General features: G+C 49.9%; 1 protein-coding gene across 1 annotated transcript in view; it reads right to left on the bottom strand.

The window, feature by feature from the left end:
• The window catches only part of GRIK4 (glutamate ionotropic receptor kainate type subunit 4), a 183,795-nt gene that overhangs the window by 89,366 nt on the left and 71,116 nt on the right, over nucleotides 1–23,313 (bottom strand).

The following is a 23,313-nucleotide window of genomic DNA, read 5'->3' on the forward strand; positions in this document are numbered from 1 at the left end:
AGCCCTCCCAGAGCTCATCTCCATGTCGCCTGCAGGCTACTGCAGTGCCCTTCCTTCAGAGACACTCCTGAAACCACTCCACAACTCCCCTCCCGTCCCCACGCTTTGTATTTCACATTAAATTAATCAACAGCAATAGAAACTTCAATCCCTGCCTTTAAAGTTTCTGAGCTCATTCGCTCTCAGGATTTTCCCCTTCCAAAAAGAGCTTATTTAACCTGACGGTTCCTAATTCCTCCCGTCCCCGGGGAGACACAGGCAGAGATTTGCAGGGCTCTGGCACGGCTCTGCCAGGGCCCCAGAGCTCTGTCTGCAGGAGAAGCTAAAAAAACCCTCTGCTTTCCCACAGAGAGGATGAAGGACTCGCAGCCTGAGTGGGATTTCACCTCTTCCCTCTGTGCCCTGACCCTTCTCCGGCAGCCAAAGCACATCAGCTCCATATCATGGGAAAGGCAGGGATATCCCTCTATTAAGAGCCTGTCAGCTTACACCGGGCCACAGAAGCCTCTGGAAGGCTTTGGAGGAGGCTTATCCCTTGCTGCAGTTAATCCACTGGCCACACACAGCCTGGGCTGGGGTTGGGGGGGATTCCTGGGCAGTTTTCCTGCTCACAATCCTGCATCCAGGGCTGGGCGTGTGCCCAGCTGCTCCAGGTGTCAGGACAAGGAAAAACCTGAACGCACCCAACATGCAAACACCTTCAGAGGCTTTCCCTGTTTAGTTTTCCTTTCTTCTCCCTTGTTTTCATGCTGTTTCTGTGACCCCACCTCAGACACCCCAGAGCTGAGAGCAGGACCCCTCTCTTCCATTAGCAGGGACAGAAACAGTTTCCCCACCAAGCAGCAGCACTGCCAGCACTTTCATTTCCTGAGTGTCTTTTAGTCTTGAATATATATTGCTTGCTTAAAGAACTAAAAAAAAAAAGTGAAATAATAATAATCACATGCCCTCCAGAGCTTCAGCTTCAACTCTCCATCAGAGACAGGTGAAAGGGAGTGAGAGACAGAGCTGGTGACAGAAATGGGAGAAAGTGCTGGGGTTTGATTATAAAAAGGTGGAAATCTTCATGATGCTGGTGAACACTTTATCCCCACGTATGGAAGTGCACCGAGCTGAGTGTTCTGCAGGAAGGTGTCCCTGCCCTTGGCAGGGGGTGGAACAAGGTGAGCTTTAAGGTCCCTTCCAACCCAAACCAGTCTGAGATTCTGGGATTCTAATCTGGTGGGTTTAGGAGCAAAAACCCATCACAGAAGAGGCAGCAGGCACAGCAGAGCACTACCAGTTACTTCTCAGGCACTGAGGAGCCAGCAGAGCCAAGCTTGCAATACATGGGTCGATAAGGTTAATTTAAAAATATGAAAACACATGGACAGAAGGAAAAAAAGAGAGAACACCACTTTTGTTGCTCCCTGTGTTATCTTGCTAAAGAGATCCATATAACAGGAAACATGAAAAGCAGAAATATAGATTTGTTATTACTATTATTTGCTGCAGGGCCAAAGGAAGACTGGAGAAATGCACCTTCTCTCGAAGCAAAGCTTCGTTCTTTATTGATTTCTGGAGCAGGACTACCAGTGACAAAGGTAATTAGCCCAACAGTGATGAAAGGAAAATACTTTTCCTTGTAGGTATAATTACAGACACTCCTCTGCAACCTGACCTGGGCCAGATCTCCAGCTCTGAATCACAACCAGCAGAAGCTTCTGAATGCCACTGTCACCAAGAACGCTCCAAACAAGGAAATTATTTCCCATTTAATATAACTCCATTGCAGTGGGTCTACCTGAAAGCGTGGGTGTTCAACCTGCACCTCAGAGCTGGGTTAAAACGAGACAATATTAATTAAAAAAAAAAAAAAATATGTTGGGGAAATGCAGTCCCCCTGAGGTGTTCGGGAAATGCAGACCCTCTGAGGTGCTGGGGAAATGCAGACCCTCTGAGGTGCTGGGGAAATGCAGACCCCCTGAAGTGCTGGGGAAATGCAGACCCTCTGAGGTGCTGGGGAAATGCAGACCCCCTGAACTGCTGGGGAAATGCAGTCCCCCTGAGGTGCTGGGGAAATGCAGACCCCCTGAACTGCTGGGGAAATGCAGTCCCCCCGAGGTGCTGGGGAAATGCAGTCCCCCCGAGGTGCTGGGGAAATGCAGACCCTTGAAGGTTCTGGGGAAATGCAGTCCCCCTGAGGTGCTGCAAGAGCCCGGCCCCAAACAGCTCAGGAAGATGAGGCTGCCTGTCTTCCTGCCTGACAGGAGTTCTGGGCAGCTCACCAGTGACTAAGGAAGGAGCAGCAGGAGGCTGGATGTTCCCAGGGCTCCATGTGCCAGCTTGTCTTACCCTCAGACAGGGCAAACCCCCCCGGGTGACCCCAGAGTGCTGCCAGCCCAGCGCGATGCTCAGCCAGGGTGTCAGCACCGTGTCACCTCCCTGTGTCCTGCACAGAGGCACTGCCAGGGCACAGCCCTGGCACAGGAGATGGTACAGCCTGGCTGTGCCCCATGCCAGAGCCGTTGCTCTCTGAGTACATGCCATGCTTTAATTTCCTCAGCTGCTGGACAGCTCCCGGCTGCTCCTCCGTGTGCTCTGGAGCCGGGATGGGAACACCCTGTTTGCCAGCAGCTTTCTGGGGGCCCCTCACTGCTCCCTGCCCCTCTGAGGAGCACCTGGGGAGGGTGGAGGGGGCTCCCAGCTCTCCATCTCACTGGTGCCCTCCTGGAAATCTCCACCTCACCCAGAGTCACAGCACAATAAGCAAGGGATGCTCCCTGGCACTGACCCTGCTGTCTCCTGGCATCGCCCAGGGATAAAGCCACGTTGCAGATACCAGCACTCATCCCTCCCTCTCGGTCCCCTCCTCCTCCCCTCCTCGCCTGCTGCCCCTGGGAATGGCTCCAAGCCCCCCAGATCCTGAGAGGAGGAGGGTGAGAAAGGAAGGTTGGCAAGGGGGATCCTCACGGGGCTCGTGGGATGCTCACAGATCCCATGGAAAACATGGATTAAGTCCATCAGTCAGGACTAAAGACAGGGCACAAAACCTCACAGGATCCCATGGAAAACATGAGCACAAGAGCTCACAGTATCCCACTGATCACATGGATTAACCCCACTAAACACAGGGCACAAGAACTCACAGCAGCCCAAGGAAAACATGGATTAAGCCCAGCACTTGGCATTAAAGACAGGGCACAAGACCTCAGAGGATCCTGTGGAAAACATGGATTAAGCCCATCACCTGGCACTAAACACATTTATCCCAAACACATCTGGCTTCCTCCCCAGCCCAGGTGTCCTTGCACCCTGCAGGAACTAGACAGTGCTCCAAGGCTCTGAGGGATGGCACCTTCATTTGGGCACACATCTGTGGGGCCCAGGAAGACCAGGAGGTAGGTTATTCCAGCAGCATGGAAAAGGAGCAGTGGGAGAAGCAAAAATATCAGCATTGCTACGGATCCAACAGCCACATCCCTCCTTTGTGCCCCACTTCTCAGCCACAGCCTATTTAATTACTTTTTTTTTTTTTGTAAAACCCTCTTCTGTTTGGTTTCCAGCTCTTTTCACACAAACTTTATGATCCCTTCAGCAAAGCTCTGCACCAGGTTATGTTTTGCAATAACCAAGATAAATGGCATTACAATAACTCAGGCTGCAGGCATGGCTACTGTTAATGCTCTTGTTTTTACTGGAAGTGTGCAACATGCTCACAATGGATTTTAAAAAGCCAGTTCTGTCAGCTGGTGGATCCTTCCTAGCTTTAATCATTTCCAGAGATGGTGACTGGGCAGCCTGTTCCAGTGCCTGACAACCCTTTATCTGTGAGAAAACTTTTCCTAATATCTAATTTAATGGGGGGGTATCAATAGCTGAGCTCCAAATAGGAAAGTTTGGGGAGATCAAGCTCCTAGAAAGGTAAACTAAAGCACAAATCCCTTTATCCAGCTAACACTGAGCACACAGAGAGGTGACACCAGAGCTCTCAAGGGAGCCTGGAAATGTCACTGGCTCTGGGGGCAGAGGGTTCTGGTGCCACAGTGCCAACAAACAGCAGCCATCTGCCAACAGGTCCCACCCAGGGGGGAAGGGATTGATAAAAACCCGCCGTTAACCCGGCACAACATCTGTTGTCTACGTGGCATCTTGGCTGAAAGACACTTCCAAGAGATTCACAGCCCTCTCCCCCCGACTCCACGCTGCTGAACTGCCATCAGGGTGTTCACAATAGCCCCATCCATCTCCCAGCCACGCCACCCAAAGCCATCCTGGAAGGAATTATGGCAGGGAGTCTTGGTGCATTGAAAGCGAGCATTAGCCAAACACTTGGCTCCATAATTTTCCTCCCCTTTTAAGCTGTCTCGTTCAAGAAAAAGAGAGTGAGCTTTATACCGTGCAGGAGGAGGTGGTTATGTGTCTCTCTGGGGTGGAGGCACATGTTCTGCACAGGCAGATGTTTCTACCAAGGCTGCAGAGCCCAAGGAAAAAAAATGAGTCAGAGATTCACCTGCAGCCCGTTGCACTTTTCATTTCCCCCCCACCACCCAGGACACCCTTCAGCATTTCCTCAAGAAACTGCTGCAGCAATCTCAATTACCTTTAAGGTCCTGCTGCCATAAATCATGCTAAGACAAACTATGTTCCTGTGCTCTAAGCAGGAGAGATGACAGGGGCCTTGTACAATCGCCAGTTACCACTGAGGAGTGAATTAAGAACATAAATATAAGTGATGAGGGCCATTTCCTAAGTATGCCATCCAATCCTGTAAAACACTTGTCTGTCTTCATCAGGGGGAAATTGGAGCTCCATGAGCTGCAAAGAGTGTGCAGGGGAATGGGCAGGAAGCTGCCAGGGGCCAGGAACAAAGGACAGGACTGTGTGGATAAGGACTAATTAGATCTTCAACCAAAAAAACCCCATATCTTCTCTTCACCATCTGTTAATGCTTGAAAAGATCTGAGCAAATAATACCACCTCAACATTTGCAGCCTGGCCATGCTAAAATCCAGTGATTAAACTATGTTTGTCCCAGTGGCATTAAAAAAAGAAACTTAATATAATTCTCTTACAATGAGAGCAAATTTTGAAATAAAGATTTATTTGCCTGATTTTTTTTTTCCTAATATTAAACCTTTACACTCCCAGTCTGATTTTCCTGGCTGCTGCATACATTATTAAGAGGGGATTTAAAACCCCTGTGGTCAGCCTTTGGATGGCAGAGCAGTGCTCATTTTATTCCTCTTTTCCCTCTGCAGCCATTGGTTGGGGTTTGTTTTCTTTTACATTAATTATTCTGATTTTCCTTTGCTCTGTGTGCCAACAGTTGGGCAGCTCCACAGTTCTGCTCCACTGGAGTTTCCCAAGTCACCTCTGAGATGATCATTGCCCAGGTGGGTTTGTACAAGTGGCTTTTCATCCTCTCACTTTGCAGGAGGAGCTGGAATTCTCCCTCCAACCTCACATTGTTCAACCAGAAGCAGCTTCTAGACCTGCTTAAAGAGGCATTTTATGCACTGGCAGCTTGGTCCAAAGGCTCATGCAGCTCTGAGATCCCTATATATTCCAGATCCCAGCGGTCCTCTCTAAATAATGGGGTGCAAAAGGGCACCCAAAACCCTATAAAACACCAAAAAGCAACTGCTTGCAGTGTGACACATCAGCCAGCAGCTGCCTCTCCCATTCCCACCCCTTGGGAAGAAGAATCCAATATAAATTACAGTAGAAAAGTTGACTTGACACGTTATAAACGATCTCGCTTTGAATTCAGTCAATAATACTTTGCATTACTAAAATATGAGTTTGCAATCATTTCTCATCTGAAAGCTGTTTAAGTAGTAAACACAGTGCTCGTTACTGATTCCCAGTTTGCACTGGAAGTATTTAGTGCTTTTCCTATGTGCCCAACTCCTGGAGTTATGTGATGAGTGCCCAGCCCACACAGCTCCTATCATCCCAAAAACCCGCAGATATTCCCACCATTAAATGGCAAGTTTAAAACATGTGAAATCCTGTGTGATTTGTAAACCACCGCCATATGTCATGAGGATTTTCAGATAAATCTACACTGCAAGGGTCAGGGATGCTCCACAGGAGAGACCTGAACACCCACAGCTCCAACCACGCAGCGTTCCTCATCCTCCCAAAGCATCCCTGTCTCCAGCAGGGCTGGAATGTCCTCCCCGTCCTGATGGTAGTTTAGAACCACCTGGCAAGACAGGAGGCTAAAAATCCCCGACTGATTCTTGAAGGTGAGTTTTCAGCTGCCCAGGAACCTCGTAGGACAAACTCCTGACCAGACCAGAGGCACTCAGGTGGAAAAAGAAAGCACAAAGCACCGACGGAAGCTGCTGGGGAAGCTCTGACCATGCAAGAGGCAGGTTAAAGACTCTGCCACTTTGCCTGATCATGGGTAGGGAGGTTTTTTCCTGCAGGGCAGACCCAGGAACTTTAAGTTCCAGGTGGAAACCCGGAGATTTAAACCCAGCCTCAGTCTCTGGCCCACGTTCCTGAGCTGGCTGCAACAGGAGTTCGCCAGAGTTAACGGCGATGCCCTCAAAATGAAGTTTATAACTCGCTCTTGTTTATCTCTGTCTCTATTGCTGCTATTAATATTTAATGTCTCTGGAGGAAAGGTTCTTCTCCAGCACAACAAGCCCTGCTGCAGTATTAATCAGAGTGTCAGCAGCCTGGAGCTCTGCTCCAAGGGTTCCCTGGACACATCCCTAAGGGGGACAGGCACTGGGAATGCTGCTCTTCCCACTGAGGAATGAGGGGTGCAAAGAGAGTGTGCCTTGAATGGAAACCACCACAGGCTTTCCCCCTGTGTCCTGCCAGCTTCTGCACACCCTGAGCTCTTGGTATCAGGCTCCCAGTGGTTTTGACCCCATCCCCAGTCTGGTCCCAGCACAAATCCAAGGCACAGCTGGGACCTGAACCCAAGGGTCCGTGTCCAGACCTGTGCCCTCAACATTACACTGCTCTCTTGATCCTGACCAGAGGAAGCTGGGGAGAAATGAGGGAGAAAAAGGTGACCCCTGCCACACTCTGGAATCCACAAACAGCTCCACAGACCTTTATAAAAGCTCCACATGGCAGCTCATTAGAACCCGGCTTGGCTTTGCTCTGCTTCCCTTAACAAAGCCCTTCTCCTGCACCCATCCACACCCCTAATGGCCAAAACCCTTCCAGCACGGGGTCAGAAGCTGATCTTTGATGGCATCCCATTTCCTCAGGTTTTCAGTGCCCTGAGACTCACTAACTTGCTCAAACCCCCAGAGCTTTGCACTTTGATGTAACCCAGTGGAAAAGATATTGTTGGAGAAGGGAGCAGAAAGATCACGAGGAGGACAAAGGCAGCAGGAAAATGGGATCATTAGTTTACACAAACATGCTCTCCTAGACAGCCTCAAACCTCAAACAGACTACCAGAAAGCAGTCCCATCACAAAGGGTTTTCCACCTTCCCCTGGCCACCCAGCATTCCTGAAGGAAAGGCACTAATCCCAGGGAAGCATCCACTGCTCGGAAAAGCCACCACACACACAGAGAACTCCAAGGAAACCTTGCACAAGCAGCCTCACACCAGAGACTGCCCCAGCAGCAAATTAGCTAAGGATTTTACAGCACAAAAAGGGGGGCTGAGGTTATAATGACATGGGATTGCATCCTCAGGGATGTGGAAGGTTCCAATGGCCAGGGCTGGGTGCCACGGGCAGCCTTGCTGAGGTGGTGCTTGGTCTCTTTTTTTTTAGTCCAGCCCTTCTTGTTGGTATTCAATTAAGTGAAATGCAGCTTGAAAAATTATTTTCTTTCCTTAGAGTACCTGAAACAACCTCTTCCCCCTCCACCACCTCCTTTTTCAATCTCAGCTGCCAAATCTTAGCCCTGAACTTCAGGGCCAATTTCTCCTTTATTTACTGAAAGCTCACTCTAAATCTTTTCATACTAGAAATGCCAGTTCTCCAAACAATTACTCTGGCTGCAACATTAGTCATTTCCTACATTTTCCATCAGTGTTATTTATTTGATGGCATATCATCTTTGCTATAATAAGATCTGGGCCTTTCTCCCTCCTTGTCCTTCTTGGTGCTTTTCTACCCACGAGTGTCCAGATTTCATCTCCTGGCCGTGGGACATCAGAAATTGCACTTCCCTCCCAGATTTCATCTCCTGGCCGAGGGGTATCACACATGGCATTTCCCTCTCTTTCTGACCACCAGGAAAAATCAATCTGTGAGTGGCTCCAGCCAGTGCAGGTCCCCTGGAGAACCCGGGGGATTAATAGCACAAACACCAACCTGCTTTGTAGCTCCTTGCAGAACACCAACAGCCCAAAGGGATTTTTTTTCTAAGGCTGGAAATGTTTTAATTAGCATCCCAGGGGCAGTGGGAAGTCCCTGTGAATCATTTAATAACCAACAGCGAGATCAGAGCCAGGAGGCAAAGAAACCAGAGGGGAGTTGAGTGTCAGCTTTGAGGCCTCTCCCTGGAAAAGGCAGGAACACGTGGCACCAAAGGGGCAAGTTTTGCATCTCTCATCAAGTGACAATGGAAAGGAGACCACCTTGACAACCCAGACTCCTTATTCCAGCTGGAATTTGCAGGCTGTGCCCGGGGTCAAGGAGCCACTACAACTGCACAGAACTGTGGGCTCAGCTCAAGTCCAGGTTTAGCACATGAGCCTCACCATAAACAACACATCCAAGCACTTTTACCCAAGAGGGTTGGTTTTTTTTCCCCTCCCTCATGAATTTCTCTGCTAGAAAACTTCAGACTAAAAATGGAGCTGCACCAGAAAACACACAAACCAGTGCTCTCTTTCTGCATACATATGCTTGATGTCAAAAAGACAGAGCAGGTCATTCTCAAAAAAGGCACTTCAAATACCAATACTCCCTGTCATCTCAGTTTTCCATCACAAAATGACAGCCTCCCGCTTCAAAACAACATCTAATGAAACCACATTTATCCCCATCTTGCTGTAATCACATTAGACAGTTCTACCAATTTAACTTTATTGGTTTCTTAACTGTCTGAAAAAAAAAAAAAACAAAAACAAAACCAAACCACAATCCAGACCAACCCGAGATGTTTCACTACCCAGCCACCTGCAGAACCCTCCCGAAAGCAGCATCCCGTGGTCAATAAAGAGCCTTCTGTTCGGTGTTAGACTTCCTGCTAAGAGCTCATTTTCTTTAAGGGGCTCGTGCAGCCTTTGAACGCCTCGGATTCCGTCTGAGCCGGGGTTTGCAGCGTGTGCCCGGCCAGCAGAGGCACGAGTGATGGATGGATGTGTGTGAGCCTGTTGTATTTCTGCTGCCCAGACACCTCACCCCGGCACAGAGGGAGAGGCAGGATGTGAGCAAGTCCAGGGCACGGGCTGCTGCAACCCCAGGGCTCCAGCTCTGCGGGAATTTGTCATCCCCCAGCGCTGGGTTTTGGTCACGGATCAGCCGGATGCATTTAACCTTGGCAGCATCCCGCTGCTCGCTGAAACCACCAGCCAATCCTGCTCCCCAGGTCCACTCCCACATCTCCCTGGAGAAGCAATGGGTGTCTCCCAGGGAAAGAAAAAGAGCTGGCCCTGTTCCAGGCACGGCCAATTTAGAAAAGAAGAGAACAGCGGCAGCAGCCAATTTATTTTCTGCCTGGGTGACAAGCTCAGCCAGACCCTGTTGAATTCCTGTGCCATCTCCCCACAGGTGCTGTTTGGGCTGGAAGGTGTGTGCAGACAGGACATGCACTGGTGACATCCCTAAGTGGACATGAAACAATCTGTTGGAGGGAAGTAAACTTCCCTCAGAGATCCTGTCTTATCCCTCTAGCACTGAACCACAGAGAACATCTTCCATCCTGGAGGGAAAACCGCAGCTTTGTCAACTCCTAAGATAATCTGGTCCACCTTTCCCTACAGACAAGCCTCTCCAACAGTTTACTTTCATGGAAAGGCACCAAAGTGCCAGCTCAAGGCATGGAAACATTACTTTAAAACCTAAACCTTCAAGCTGTACCTGGTCCATGGCCAGTTCTTGCTCAGCCCAGACACACAAACTGTTCAGTCCATTCCATGCTGGACCCAACACACCCTGACAGCTGGAATTTAAGGCAAGTGATGGACACCCTTCAGGAGCAGTCCCATCATCTCCTGAGGATGGCATGGCATCATCCCTCTGCCTCCTGATTGCAAGTGGCAGTGACCCAGAGCTGCTCTGTGTTTCCAGCCCTGGAGTCCTGCCACTCTCTCACCCTCACCAGCCACACCGAGCAACTCCCTTGAAGAACATTATCTTTCCTCCCCCCAGAACCTCTCCAGCCCTGCCTGCAAACCCAGGGTACCAAAATAAACAAACCCATGAGCCAAAAGAGATCAGCAGGACATGATGTGACCCCTTCAAGTGCTGCCTGAGAGTGGGGAACCAGCAGGACTTTACAGCTGGACATGGTACAGCCTATTTTCTGTTGGCCTGACAGTTAATAACATCAGCTCCCAGTCCCCAAACATATTAGCTAAAATGCACATTAACCAACATGCACACACACACAGACACCTCCTGCTCTTGCTGGGGTGTTTGAACACACACAACACTGCACAGCGGGCAAAAGCCAGCAGGGGAACTGTCTCTAATTAGCCAGAACATGGACGGGAAACCTCCATGGGGGAGTGTTTTCATACACCCCAATTAGCCTCATCAGGTTCCCCACTATGGGCAGGATGATTTTTTAAGTGTTCCTTTGAGGCAGATAAAAGGTAACACAAATTATCTCAGCAAAGCACGCTCCAGGCTGTGGGGCTTAAAAAGGAGCTTTTGTCTCCTTTCTAACTGAGGGCAAGGTAAAAAGCAGGCTTGGGGTCCCATCCCCCTGCTCCCCACAGCCCAGGGGTCGTGGTGGGGGCTCAGCACCCCCATCCTGGAGGGCTGGTCCCTGGACACCAGCACCCAGCACACTCCTGGCTCTGGTCAGTGGGAGCTCAGGTCACTTCCAAGTCCACAAACTCCAGATCATCAACGCGTGGCCCAGACAGACTAAAAGTTGGTTTGGCAGGTTTGGAGCAGCTTGTCTGTGCTGCTGAGGCCAGCACTGGATCCTTCTTCCAGCTGCTTCCCGAACACAACAAGAGAGAAACGTCCTTGGGGATCATCAGAAATGAGGACAGAAGCTCTATCCTTCTGCTCAGCTCTGCTTTTCATGGAAAACTACAGTGAGAAGTGTGCTATTAGCAGTGTATCAGTCATTTCTGTCACTGCAACAGGCAAACCATGGGTGTGCTGCTGTAGGACAGATCCTACAGCCACAGTCCCCTTCTCTCCACTCTGCAAAAAAGCCAAGCAGGAGACAAACAATATCAACCTGCTGCTGCTCCAAGTCCAGGAGCTGAGCCCTGGCTTTGAACTGATCTCCTGCTTGGACTGGACTCACTGGGTTTCAGAACGGTCCGAGTTCAGAGCAGCAAAAAGTACAGAAATCAGAAATAATAAAATAAAATAAATGCAGAAATGGGAAATAATGAAATCCATGGGAGGAAAACGAACAAGAGAGGGGCCACCAGCAGCAGCACACAAAGCCAGCCTCATGCAATAAAGATGGAATAGACTCCAGCACATGACACGTGGCTCACATTATGCTGAGACTCCCAGGTCCCAATTCCCAGTCAAATCCACCCAATCCCATTTTCTGTCTGCACACTGCTAGCAGGAAAACAGCCTGTGGAAAACAGGTAGCTTGCTTTGCAACACTGAATATATCCGTTCTCCTTTAATCAGAAGGCACTGGCATCAATTAGAGGACAAAACCATTAGACACAATTTGTTTATTCAAATTAGCGACAAGGCTGTGTCAGAGCCCCGGCTCCCCACGGCCCTGATCTCAGCCAGTGTTTGAGGCACAGTGATTGATTGAGCCGCCCACAGTCCCCTGTTGACTCCAGCAGGCTCTGGACTGCCTTGTTCAAACAAGGATCTCAGCGTTCCAAGCTCCTGTCAGAGCTGCCCTGTCTCCCCCTGGTCCCCAGCTGGGTGACTCCAAGGCTCAGCCGTGTCCCCACACGCCTGGTTTCACTGACACTCGGCTCCATCACAGCCCAACACACCCTCTGACCACCACAAACACACGCCAAGATCCAGGAATTAGTCTTCCCCACGGATCCATGTCACCTGATTGGGCTTTTAGTTCCCCAGAGCTAAGCAGGTACTAAAAACAGAAGCCTCCTGAGAAGTTCCATCTCAGCAGGGCCCCTTTGATGCCCAGGGGGTTTCTCTAAGGGTGTGCCCACAGTACCCAGCCACTAATCCAGTCTCCAGCTGTACAAAGTGAACACTTAACTTGCTGTTGCCTGAAATGTCCCTTGGAGTTACTTCCAAAGGGTTTGGGGAAGGACCTGCACTGCTCCCTGCCCCTCTCAGTTTATGAAAGGCTCTCACACATCACTGCACAGCAGCACAGTGTCAGGCACTGGCTCCCAGGGTTAATTGGCCCTCAGCATCTCTGGGGCTGCTTCCTCCTTTAATAGACAATTAGACCTTATTAGCTGCCTTGTCATTTACATCCAAGGCTCCCAGCAGCAGTCCAGAAGCTACAAATTCACTCATCAGCCCTTCTCACAGGGCTGCCTGGACTTCTGCATCACCAGCTGACCCTTCTGCTCTGCTTGTGGCCTCTCTGCTCCAGGACACCTTCTGCCAGCAGCTCACCTGGGTGCTGAGGTGGGGATCACCTGCAGGGAGCCCAGATGGAAAACCAAGGGCAGGTCTGACCCACCAGTGTGTTCAGGGTGTCTTTAATGGGCTCCAGACATACGAAGCAAAGCCCTGTCTGCCCACAGCCATCCCCTAGAACATGTTGACACACTGCAGCACAGATCAATAGGGAAGAGCTGGATAATGGCCATTGATTTTACAACTGTAATGAAGTTGTTGAGTCTCTGATTCAGCCATTAGGAAGGGTTCATTTTATTGACCTGCAGGGCAAGGGGATCGAGGGGCTTTGTTTTCCCCTTTACAAAGAGCAAGCACCACTTGTTAATGAGAAATCACCTGGTTCCCTCCTCGTTATGTCCCTGCTTCCTCTTCCCCAGCCACAGCCTGACCCGTTCCACGCTGCCATCCCAGCTCCAGTCACACACTCCCAACATCCACACATTTCTCTTACCACAGGAGGTTTCCTAACCTGCCTGCAGCAGATCTCTGGACCAGATGGACTTGCCTCCTTGCAGAGCCCAGTGCAAATTCCCTGCTTTTCATGGACCACAATGCAATGACCCTGTCCCAGCGCTGCAGCTCTGCCCTGGTGGTCTCAGGTCCCACCTGACCCCACACAGCTTTTGGCAACAACCATCACAAGAGTTCTGGTTTGAGAGACTGGTTTGAGACTGAAGAGAAGATGTGTGAGGGACTGAACCAGAAAGGACTGGCAGGAAGGGAAGATTCAAAGGCACATCACGGGGAAGATTAGGGCAGGATATAAGTCCTCCTAATGGAGTCTCAATGAGGTTGTGCTCCCAGCCCTGTGTCTGTACACGGAGAGATAAAGCAAGGCATCCAAAACTATAAAACCAGAGATGTTTAAATTAGAAGGGATCCAAGGGAGGCTAATAAAATGCTGGAAAGAATTATGTATCAGCATCTACATAGAGGTTGAATGAACACAACATGCTTTTCCTAGAAAAGCAGCAACTAAAGCTGATGTAGGAGAGATTGGGAGAGCAAGATAATTCCACCATAAAGTGCAAGAGAGAATCACTTAGAGATGGAGCAGATATTTAAGGGTGGCATTAAAAAAGAAGAAATGAACGTGCAGCCACGGAAATGGGAGAAGGCTGCTTTGTTTCATGTGACAAAAACCAAACAGGTTTGCATTAATTCTGCTTTCACAAAACCAGAGGATCATTCCAAGCAGCAGTTCCCAGTGCTGCCTGGGCAAACACCTCCTCCAAAAGGCTTTGGGGAGCAGTTTTCAACAGCCCAGGTGGCACAGAGAGGTCACAGAGGTGACTCTGTGGCTGAGGACAGAGGTGCAGCATGTGCTGGCTGAGCCTGGCTGGGATATATTAGATCCCAAAAGGCATTGGGTACTGCTCCCAGACCTGCTCCATCCCCTGATCCCTGCTCCTCGGCCCTTTGGACCTGTGTCCCTGCTGCCACAGGTTTCCTCTGCCTGTTGCCAACAGCCCAGGCAGATTTCCACACTTTCCAGCCTCACACTAGGCTGGGACTTGGGAGATAGAGGTGCTAATTTGAGAGCTTGCTACAGGCAATTCCTTTCATTTTCTCTCTGCCTCTGCTTCATATCTGGATCGTAAGAACAAATGTTACTGTCAAACCAAAAGTCCATCCAATAATTCCTACTAATAGCCTCCCAGCCTCTGGCTACTCTCAGGTTAGGAAACTTCTGAAGCTGATGTTGTTTATATATTTAATAACTGCAAAGTGCTTTTCTCTTCCCTGTGCTTGTCCAGTTTAAATCTGTGGAAACTTTCTCTACTCTCAACATCCTTTGAGCTCAACGTTATCAATCACCTGTTGCACAAAACCAACCCTCTCCCACCTCCATTCCACCCAGGATTTGCCTTCCTGTAAACCTTCCAGCAAAGGAATTGCCTCTCTCTATAATAACTCCATCCAACCAGGGGCATTGAGGGTGTTCCAGCTCAGCTGGAGATCCTGGGCATCACCATCAGCCCAGCCAGGTTCCCTCTGTGTGTGTGTGTGTGGAGGTGTTCTGTGCAGACACACACTCCCTGGACACCCAGGGGTGCAGGGACAGGCTCTCCTGCACACTGTGGCTGAATTTAGCCCTGCCTGAAACCTGCAGGGCCCATCAGAAGCTGATGAATTGCTCTCTGCTCTCGTGCCTGACTCCGGGTTGGGTTATCTGTGCGGGAACACAATTTGTTTGCTGATATCAAAATGCTGCCGCTCACCTGAGGGATTAACACCGTGACAAAATCATTAGGAACCTGATGCAGTAGCAGGAGGCCTTCTGAGTTCATGGAAAATTCATTCTTCAGCCCTAATGAATGTCTCTTTCCAAACAACTGTGACAGCAACGCCCCTGTTTCCCAGTTCCCGCCAGACCGAGCAGACACACGCACACACAACTTGGGGCTCAGCTGACTCTTAGGCCAGCTAAAGGGGCAAACAGCACCTTCCAAACACCAAGGTGGCACAGGGAACAAACCCCACCACCGCATCTTAACCCCCTCCACGAGAAGAAGGGGTCCCAGTGGCACGGGAAGCCCCTGGAGAAGCAGTGCCGGGCGCCTTCTCCGCTCCCACGGCTCTTCCCTTGGCTCCTGCACCCTGTTTTCCCCCAGGCACTGTGCACAGGAGACAAAACACTCCTCTTGTAGCTCTCCCTGCGAGTTGCTACTCCTGCCTGCGCGACGGGAGGAGCTGGCAGTGAGTCACTGTCACTCCTGGGGAAGGGGGAGAGCAGCGACCTTCGTTTTGCTGATTCACTGCCAAAAACCCCCACGTACCACAAGCTGTCTGCTCCACGTTCAACCTCCTTCCACAGCCTGCTCGAGAGGGATCTTTTTTTTTTTCCCTTCCTGCTGCCCTGCCACCAAGGTGACACCATCAAACATTTCTTTCCAAACAGTGCTCTAAGCAACGCTGAAAATTTGCATTTCAATTTGAATTCCTCCTTACGGTTCAAATGAACCCCTGAAATTGTGGTTGTGGAGCACAACTCTCCTGCTCTGCTGACATACACACACACACACACACACACACAAGTATATTTTTAGCTTTGATCCCCACATTAGAGAAAAGTCACCCTCTTAAAAGAGCAGTTTTATTGCCAAGCGATATTAGCACAATGAAGAAAATTGCTCCTAATTTTTATAAATTATCTCATCATCTGCAACTAATTAGCAGCTGTGGAAAGCTGGGAAATCTCTGTTCACCCTGGAGAGACCAGCCCTGAGCTATGCAGAGCTCAGACATCCCTGATGGTCATGGATTCCATGGGAATTCTCCCACCAGGTGAGGAGCTGTGCAACCTCAGCATCACAGAATAATGAGGGTTGAAAGGGAGCTCTGGAGATCATCTCTAGTCCAGACCCACGGTGAGGGATAGTTGTGATGCAGCTTAGCTGGAAACTTTATTAAAATCCAATTTAATCAAGCTGTTGTGCCTCTCCATTCTCCTTACCCTTGCTCCCAGGCTTGTGCCTCTGTCTGTGCCTCTGTAAATGTGCCTATAAAAGTAAAATGAGCAAGCAGCCAACGGCTAAATGGCACTTAATCAGAAGAAAATGTATACCCTGGTGGATAGCAAACTGCTATTAAGTTGGGGAGGGGGGAGACAGAAGAAAATAATAAGCTATAAATGGACAACCAAATAAATCTCCTGCAGCACCAAGTGAGAGCACATCTGGTGAGATGCCACCTCCAATGAGTTGTGAGCAAAATATTTATTTGCAGCCAAGTACCTGGCAGCAGGAGTGGGATTAGAGCTCAGAGAGCTCTGCCTGCCCTCGGAGGCAGCAGCACATCGGGTGCCTGCCCTCTCTGGCTGCAGAAAAATCTGATCTGAAACCATCTGACCGGGCTGTGACACTGCCCATGGCTTGTCCTGCCACAAGGACACAGCTCACGTGTGAAAATCCACCTCCTCCCCAGCCCCACCACCAGCCCAAAGGCTCATCAGGCAACAGGCAACGCACCAGAGACTCCAGAGCTTTCAATACCACGGGACTTCTACACCTCTGATCCCTGAGAGTGCCTTAATTTAATATAGAGCACGTCAGCATTAGGAGAAAATGGGATTTGGGACTTGGAAGTCCCCAAGGGAAAAGCTCCTTGGAGAAGGGCATCACTGCAAAGGGGATTATCACCGTAATCATGAGATTAGTTGAATAATCCCGGCCTAAAAGGGAGGTTTTGTTGTCTGCAGGATGCTCAGCACCCTCCTGCTTTCATGGAAATACAGGGCAAAGCAGGGTCAGATTGGAGGAATGATGTGGGGGAAGAGGGATGTGAATCAGCAAAGGCTGTGCCATCCAAAGCCATCAGTGTGACACTGCTCTGTGGCCCCAGGCCAGTCCCCATGTCCCAAACCCTGACAGCACAGCACATACACACTGACTTTTGATTCCCCCCCAGCCCCTCTCTGCTTCAGATTTTGCTGTTTTACAGATTTAATGCAATAACAGAGCTCAAGCCTCCTAAAAACGGCAAAACCCCCCAGAAATCCAGTCCTTCCGGGGAAAATAAACCAAAACAAAGTAAAATCAACCTCCTCTCCTAATCACCCAGCCCGGCTCTTCTAAGGAAGCTCTCCAACAGTTGAATCGCACAAAGTAAACAAATAATTACCAGCTATTTTCTTCTATAGGTCACAAAGCAGATTAGTTAGGCTGAGACTGAAATCTGAAGAGTGTGTGTGGCGTGCCCAGGCTTATAAAAAGAAGGAAAAAAAAAGCCAGAACCCTGTCCCACAATCACAGTTTTCAGCCCCTGCTGCTGTCCCAGACATGGATTTTGGTGCAACAAGAAATCCCCCCCATCTCCCCACTCAGGCTGGAAAAACACAGAAACCCAATGCTAATATTTTGACATTTCCAGACGCTTGGATTTGATCTGAATACGTTCCCACTGAGTCCCTGGGGACTGGTTTTCTGAGAAGGCAAAGCCAGAGCTCGATGCTTCTCCTGGAAATGGTTAATCCTGACAGACAATCCAGATGCCTGGAACCCAGGGATACACTTGGCTGAGGTTTGTTGCCAGAATCAGAAGGGAAAGAGGAAGGGTGTTAGAAGCAAAGCCTGCCTTAGCTTTCACTGTGTTTTTCACTTCTGCACCTAAAAGCAAAATTCACCCCCTCTCAAGCCCGACTGTGAAACTGGGAAGGATGTTCCTGGTGGTGAGAACTTGAGGTCAGGGAGCTGGTAACACTTCTCCCCACGGCGCTGGAGAACCTGCTTAATTCAGCCCTAGTGGAGAAAAATCTATAAAACCAGCAGAGAAGTGATGATATTTCCAAGCACCACGAGTGAACTGCCATGAACTCCCGGGTCTCCCAGTAGAGCCTGAGCTCCAGCAGCTCCCGGGAGAGCAGGAGCCTTAAACCCTGACAGGTTGCACTGCCCTGTGCCAGCAGAGCAGGTGAGGATGCTCTTGCCCACTGCACACAGGAAGGCTGCAAAAACCCCCAAGCAGACAGACAGGAACCTGTTGCAGCTCCCTGCAGGTGCTGGATGGAGCTCAGAACACACACACAGCCAGTTCTGCCTTTTCAAGCACAAAGAATGCTGGACTGTTTCCAGATTGGGGAGGGTGGGGAAGAGCACAGAACAGAGCCAGGACATTTCAAACAAAAGTGTGCAGCTATATTTGGTAAATGACTGGTTTTCAGAAGGGTTTTAGTCACACAGATGCTCTCTTTTTTTCCTACATTTCTTCTGGAATTATGCTGTTATTTATTCCAGTTTTTGTTCTCACTTCACCTTTCAGTGTTAGAAACCATCCATGTTTCATGCTAAAGGTGGCTGATTTTAGAAACTCTCAAAGACAGTTTTCTTCAAATCGAGCCACCAAATCTTTTCAGGGTTAACTGATCCTCTAAGAGCCAGGACACACCCTCTAAAATCATGGTTAGTGGCACGAACTGCTGCTCAAAGACCAAAGACTCTGTGCTGGTAGCCACTGCCTGAAAATGCTCCTCCTTGATCCACAGTGACTGCTCCTCCAGCAACATTAGAGGCTATTAAGTAAATGAGACATGTTATGGAAAGAAAAAGAAGAGCTTGTAACTCTCTGTTGCTGTGTCAGCTTCACATGCTTGACAAGACACACTCAGGTGAACTTCTGAGCCTCCTGCCTTCATTTCCTTTTCATAAATCCAAGCACAGTGGCCACAGATTAATTTTTTTCTCTCTCCCTTTTTCTTCCAGGGCTCGAAATGCCCTGATACCACTCAGGCAGAGTGCTGCCTTCACATCAGTCTGGAAATGCCCAGCAGCAGAGCCTCAAACAACTCTCAGGTAACACACTCACCCGAGGTGTGCAGCACCTTCAGCTCACACCCCGTGTCTTGCTCTGTTTTCCTGAGTTCCTTATTCCATCTCCCTCTAAACATAGCCAGCAAAAAGCCAAACATCTGGCAGGATGCTGTTCTACATTTATTTTGGGTTTCACTAACCTTCATGCTGGCAGTTTACAGCTCATTTATTCATTTTTATCATTTGCAAAGTCCGGGGAAGAAACACAACCAGCCATCCAGCTTCACATAGGTGGCAACAGAGAGAGGCAGAGGATGGTTCCAGGAGGATGTGCTGCTCTCCCAGTGGCCATTCCTGCCCCAAATGTGCAGCAGTTCAGCATTCAGAGATTCCCACAGGTGCTCCCACATCAATCTGTGGGCTCTGTACAGTTTTCCAGGGTCGTGGCTGTGTCTCTGTCCTGCTCAGGGCAACTCAATTCCCTTCTCCAGGCTTGGCTGCGTGTTCCTGAACTGTCACACCCAGTCTCCCTCATTCATTTTGTTCTCAGTGTCAACAGTTTTGCCAGCAGTGTTTGCAGGGCTGAGGGGACTGAAAACAGAAATAGAAAACAGGAACCCAGGGACGGGGAATGGAGCGAGTTCAAAGCGTTTTCCTGCTCCACGACAACCCAAGCTGCCAGCAAATAAAACTCTGGAGCTCATCAAGCAACTCTGACCACTGAGGGTGCTTAATAAAGATTACTTTTCTATAGCTCCACTTGCCTGAGGCATCATTTGTTCCTAATGAGATGCTCCGTGGGATTTAAATGCATGAGAGAGGAACAGGCTTTCAAGCACAGCCATTGCAAGGCAAAGGAGCTTTCTGCTCCAAAACCAAGTCAGATCAGACCCCTTCTCCTACCCTGGGGATGCTCCTCAGTCTTGTCTTGCTGAGCTGGACAGCCACAGTGCTTGCTTTCTGCCAGGCCTGGCAGGCAGCTGTGCCACAGCATCACCTCACTGCTCATACTGGGGACTTGGAGACCCTGGGCAGAGCCACTGCAGCCTCCCCTGGCCCTGAGAGCCCAGCTGGGGCTGGTGAGGCAGCTGGGGTGGCTGTGGCGTGGCTTTGCACAAGCCCTGCAAGACCTGTCCTTGCCAACTCAACCATTCTTTTGCTTTGTCTTGTGTGATCGTGGTACTTCTGAGCAATAAAGTGCCTCCTCCCACTGCAGCAGTGGAAAACCAGGCCAAAACAATTCCATGTGCCACTGGAAGGGGTATAAACCCAACAGATAATAAACACTGAAGGTCTGCAGCTGCCAAGCCATCTTGTGTGCAAGGGATGGGGAACAAAATGTCCTCAAGTGCTGGAGCCAAACAGCAGAATGGATTTCTGACACTGGGCAAATGGGAGGATGTGGGGAAGCAGCTGAGCACGACCAGAACCCACTCTGCAGGGTGAAGGAAGGGGTAAGATTAGGGACATCCTGCCCTGGGAAAATCAGAAGCCTGTCCATCAGGTCTGGTAAGAGGTGGAGGCCATCAAATGTGTGTCAAACACACACGTGCATCCACAGGCACAAATTCTGTCAGATCCTGGAGAACACAAAGGCTGCAAAAACTCAGGGTTGGGAAGAGGGTGGAATTTGTAACGAATGTGGAGATCCTCAGACAAACCCAAGCTGACACCACATCACAACTTTTCAGACTTCACTGCCCCTTGGGCTTGGCAAGGAGATCACAGAAGTTCTAAGCTCATGTAGGATGAGCCTCAGGCTACATCTCAGGCATTCATCCTGGCCTGCACCTCCATGATAGGAAACCAGGAATAATTCCAGAGGACATGGTATGTACAGACCAGCTCCACTGAGCCTGCACTGAGGTACAACAAGTGAACAGCAATCCCTCCAGCAATAAAAATATAATATATTGGGAAGGAGAGCCCCTTCCTTGCCTTCTTCCTGCTACCCCAGCTCTAACTTTCTCCCTGAACACAATTCCAGCTGCAAGAACTTTTGGAATTCAGAGAGACCAGGACATGCCCAGGAAAAGAGATGAAAATACAGGGTGGGCAGACTCTGTCAGGCAATGGCTCAGCTCTGCCTGTAGCCAGATTTATTAGCCCTCCTGACAACAACAACCAGGCTACCAAAGATGTAATATTTACAGAAGACAGTTTCCTTTGAACAGACAGGAGCATAATCCAGACAGGTTACCCAGTCTGATCCTGGCTTCCTGCATCCCAGCTGAGCCTCCCAGCCCACCCAAGACTTGGAGTTGATTTCTCTCTCCAAACTGTCAGAAAACAGCTTGAAAACTCTCGAATCCTCCAAGTAAGGAACATAAAATATTCTGAAGCCTCAGTTACACGACTAAGAGGAAAATCAGGAAAACCAAGCCTCCCTCCCTCTTTGTGCTTTAGCCCTTTGCACCAGATGCTCCCCTCTCAGCCAGGTGCCCTTTCCTGCATGTTGGAACCTCCCAGGCTCAGGTACCAGCTCCAGCAGCCAAGGGCAGAGTCCCCCAGTGCTGAAAGAGGACTGCTCAGCACTGAGAGCAGATCCTTTCCCTCCACGGGCAATTTTAGAAGCATCTGGAGCAGTTATGCTTTCCTGGCTGTCACTGGAGAGAGAGATGGGTCAGAAACGCATCTGAGGTGACAGGTGACATCTGCACTGAGCTGGGGTGGCAGCTGAAGTCAGCTCAAAGTACCCAGTGGCTCCCCTGCAGCAGCCCTGCTCTTGCAGAGGCAGGTAATCAGTGGCCATTAATAATTACTACTCTCTCTCTTCGTGCTGAAATTGCAGCCCTCAAGATTGCCAGCACTCTCTCTCTCTCCCTCCTAACTGCAGCAAGGGTCTGTCCCCGTGCATCACTCCTTTCCAGTGCTCCAGGAGAGGTTCTGAGTACACTGATTTACTCCAGGAAGGATTAAATACCACGTGGCCCTGTGCTAGAAACGCTGCCCAGGGACACATGGTGCCCAGAACAGGGATTATCTTTCCAGAAGAAGGTGATGCCCTCTGTTAGGTGGTACCACTCCCACTCTGCCTGCAGGAGAAAAGAGCTACCCAAGAAACCTGAACCATGATCAAACCACTTATAAAGCAGTGAATAAGATCCTCATGAAAGTACAAAGCACTCGTGGGGGCAAACTTTGCTCCTGTGGCTCCATTCTAGAGGATGATGGCACAGCTGGTCCTTCCCCTTCATCACATCCACGTACCCCCCCAGACCGAGTTTTCCTTCAGGAACCCTTGCAGCAGATTAAAACTCAGTTTATTAAATAAGGCAGTACTCTAACAAGGGTAATCCACTGATAATTTCACTCATTTAAACCCCATTTTATCTCAACCAAGTAGGCTTATTTCCATTTAACAATCTTAATTCTTTTAGCACTTCCCAGCTCCCAAATTGGCTTCGACAGCAGCATTGACATTCAGCCACCACTTTCACATTGAGTTCCATTTAGTCTCTCCAAGCCCCTACAGTGTCTGGAGGTGCAAGAGGAATTCATTAGTGATGTCTTTGGGAAAATGAGCCTTCCCTCCCTGCAGCCTTTGCACATCCACAGCCCCTCATTTGGCAGGGGTCGAGTCAGGGCTGGGATAAGCTGCTCCTCCACTCAGATCCCCCCCACCTCTGTGCTGACACATCTGCCTCCTCTGCTTCTCTGGGCACTGAACCTGCCATGGCATTTTTATCTGTGGTCCACAGAGCTCCCTCCCTGCCCCCAGCCCTGCACATCCCTCCTGCAGGGCCAGCCCCCAAAGCCCTGTGCTCCCTGCCCTGCCATGAGTTCCCATCTCCCAGCTCTTCCTCGTTTCAGGAACTCCCTCCAACCAGGTGTTTCACCTTCTGCTCTCAGTTCTCCCCCATTCTCTCCCCTCCAGAATGACACCCCAGAGGAGGGCTCTGGGGTATGATGCCACCCTAAGGTGCCATTATCCTCCTGGGCACCCATTTTTCCTGCCTGTCACATCTGTTTTGGGCATGGATTGTGCCCTGGGTGTTGCCCTTCTCTCCCACTGCTCCCCTTCCCACAGCTCCCTGCTTTTCCCAACCAACGCCCCACGGAAAAGCAAAATTCCTTCTTTCAGGTTCCTCCCTTTTTCCTCAGCACTTTTTTCCTCAGCAGGTTCAGCCTCATCACAGTGAGGTCTCTCTGAGGGAGGAGAGGAACACAAAGCTGGGAGCAAGGCAAGAGCCCTCACCAGGCTCTGTCCCCCCTGCTTTGTCAGCAGGTTGTTCTCTGCTTCTGGGATTGGGACTTTTCCAAATGCTGTAGGTTCCTAACACCTGGATATCAAGAGCAAGAGCTTCTGAATCCAAGCCAGGCCAATTTGGGCCTTTTAGCTTTACAGGGGTGTGTTTATTTTACACTGAGCCAGAAGCAATTAGC

The sequence above is a fragment of the Pseudopipra pipra genome, chromosome 23 (genome assembly GCF_036250125.1).
Source record: "Pseudopipra pipra isolate bDixPip1 chromosome 23, bDixPip1.hap1, whole genome shotgun sequence".
NCBI lineage: Eukaryota > Metazoa > Chordata > Aves > Passeriformes > Pipridae > Pseudopipra > Pseudopipra pipra.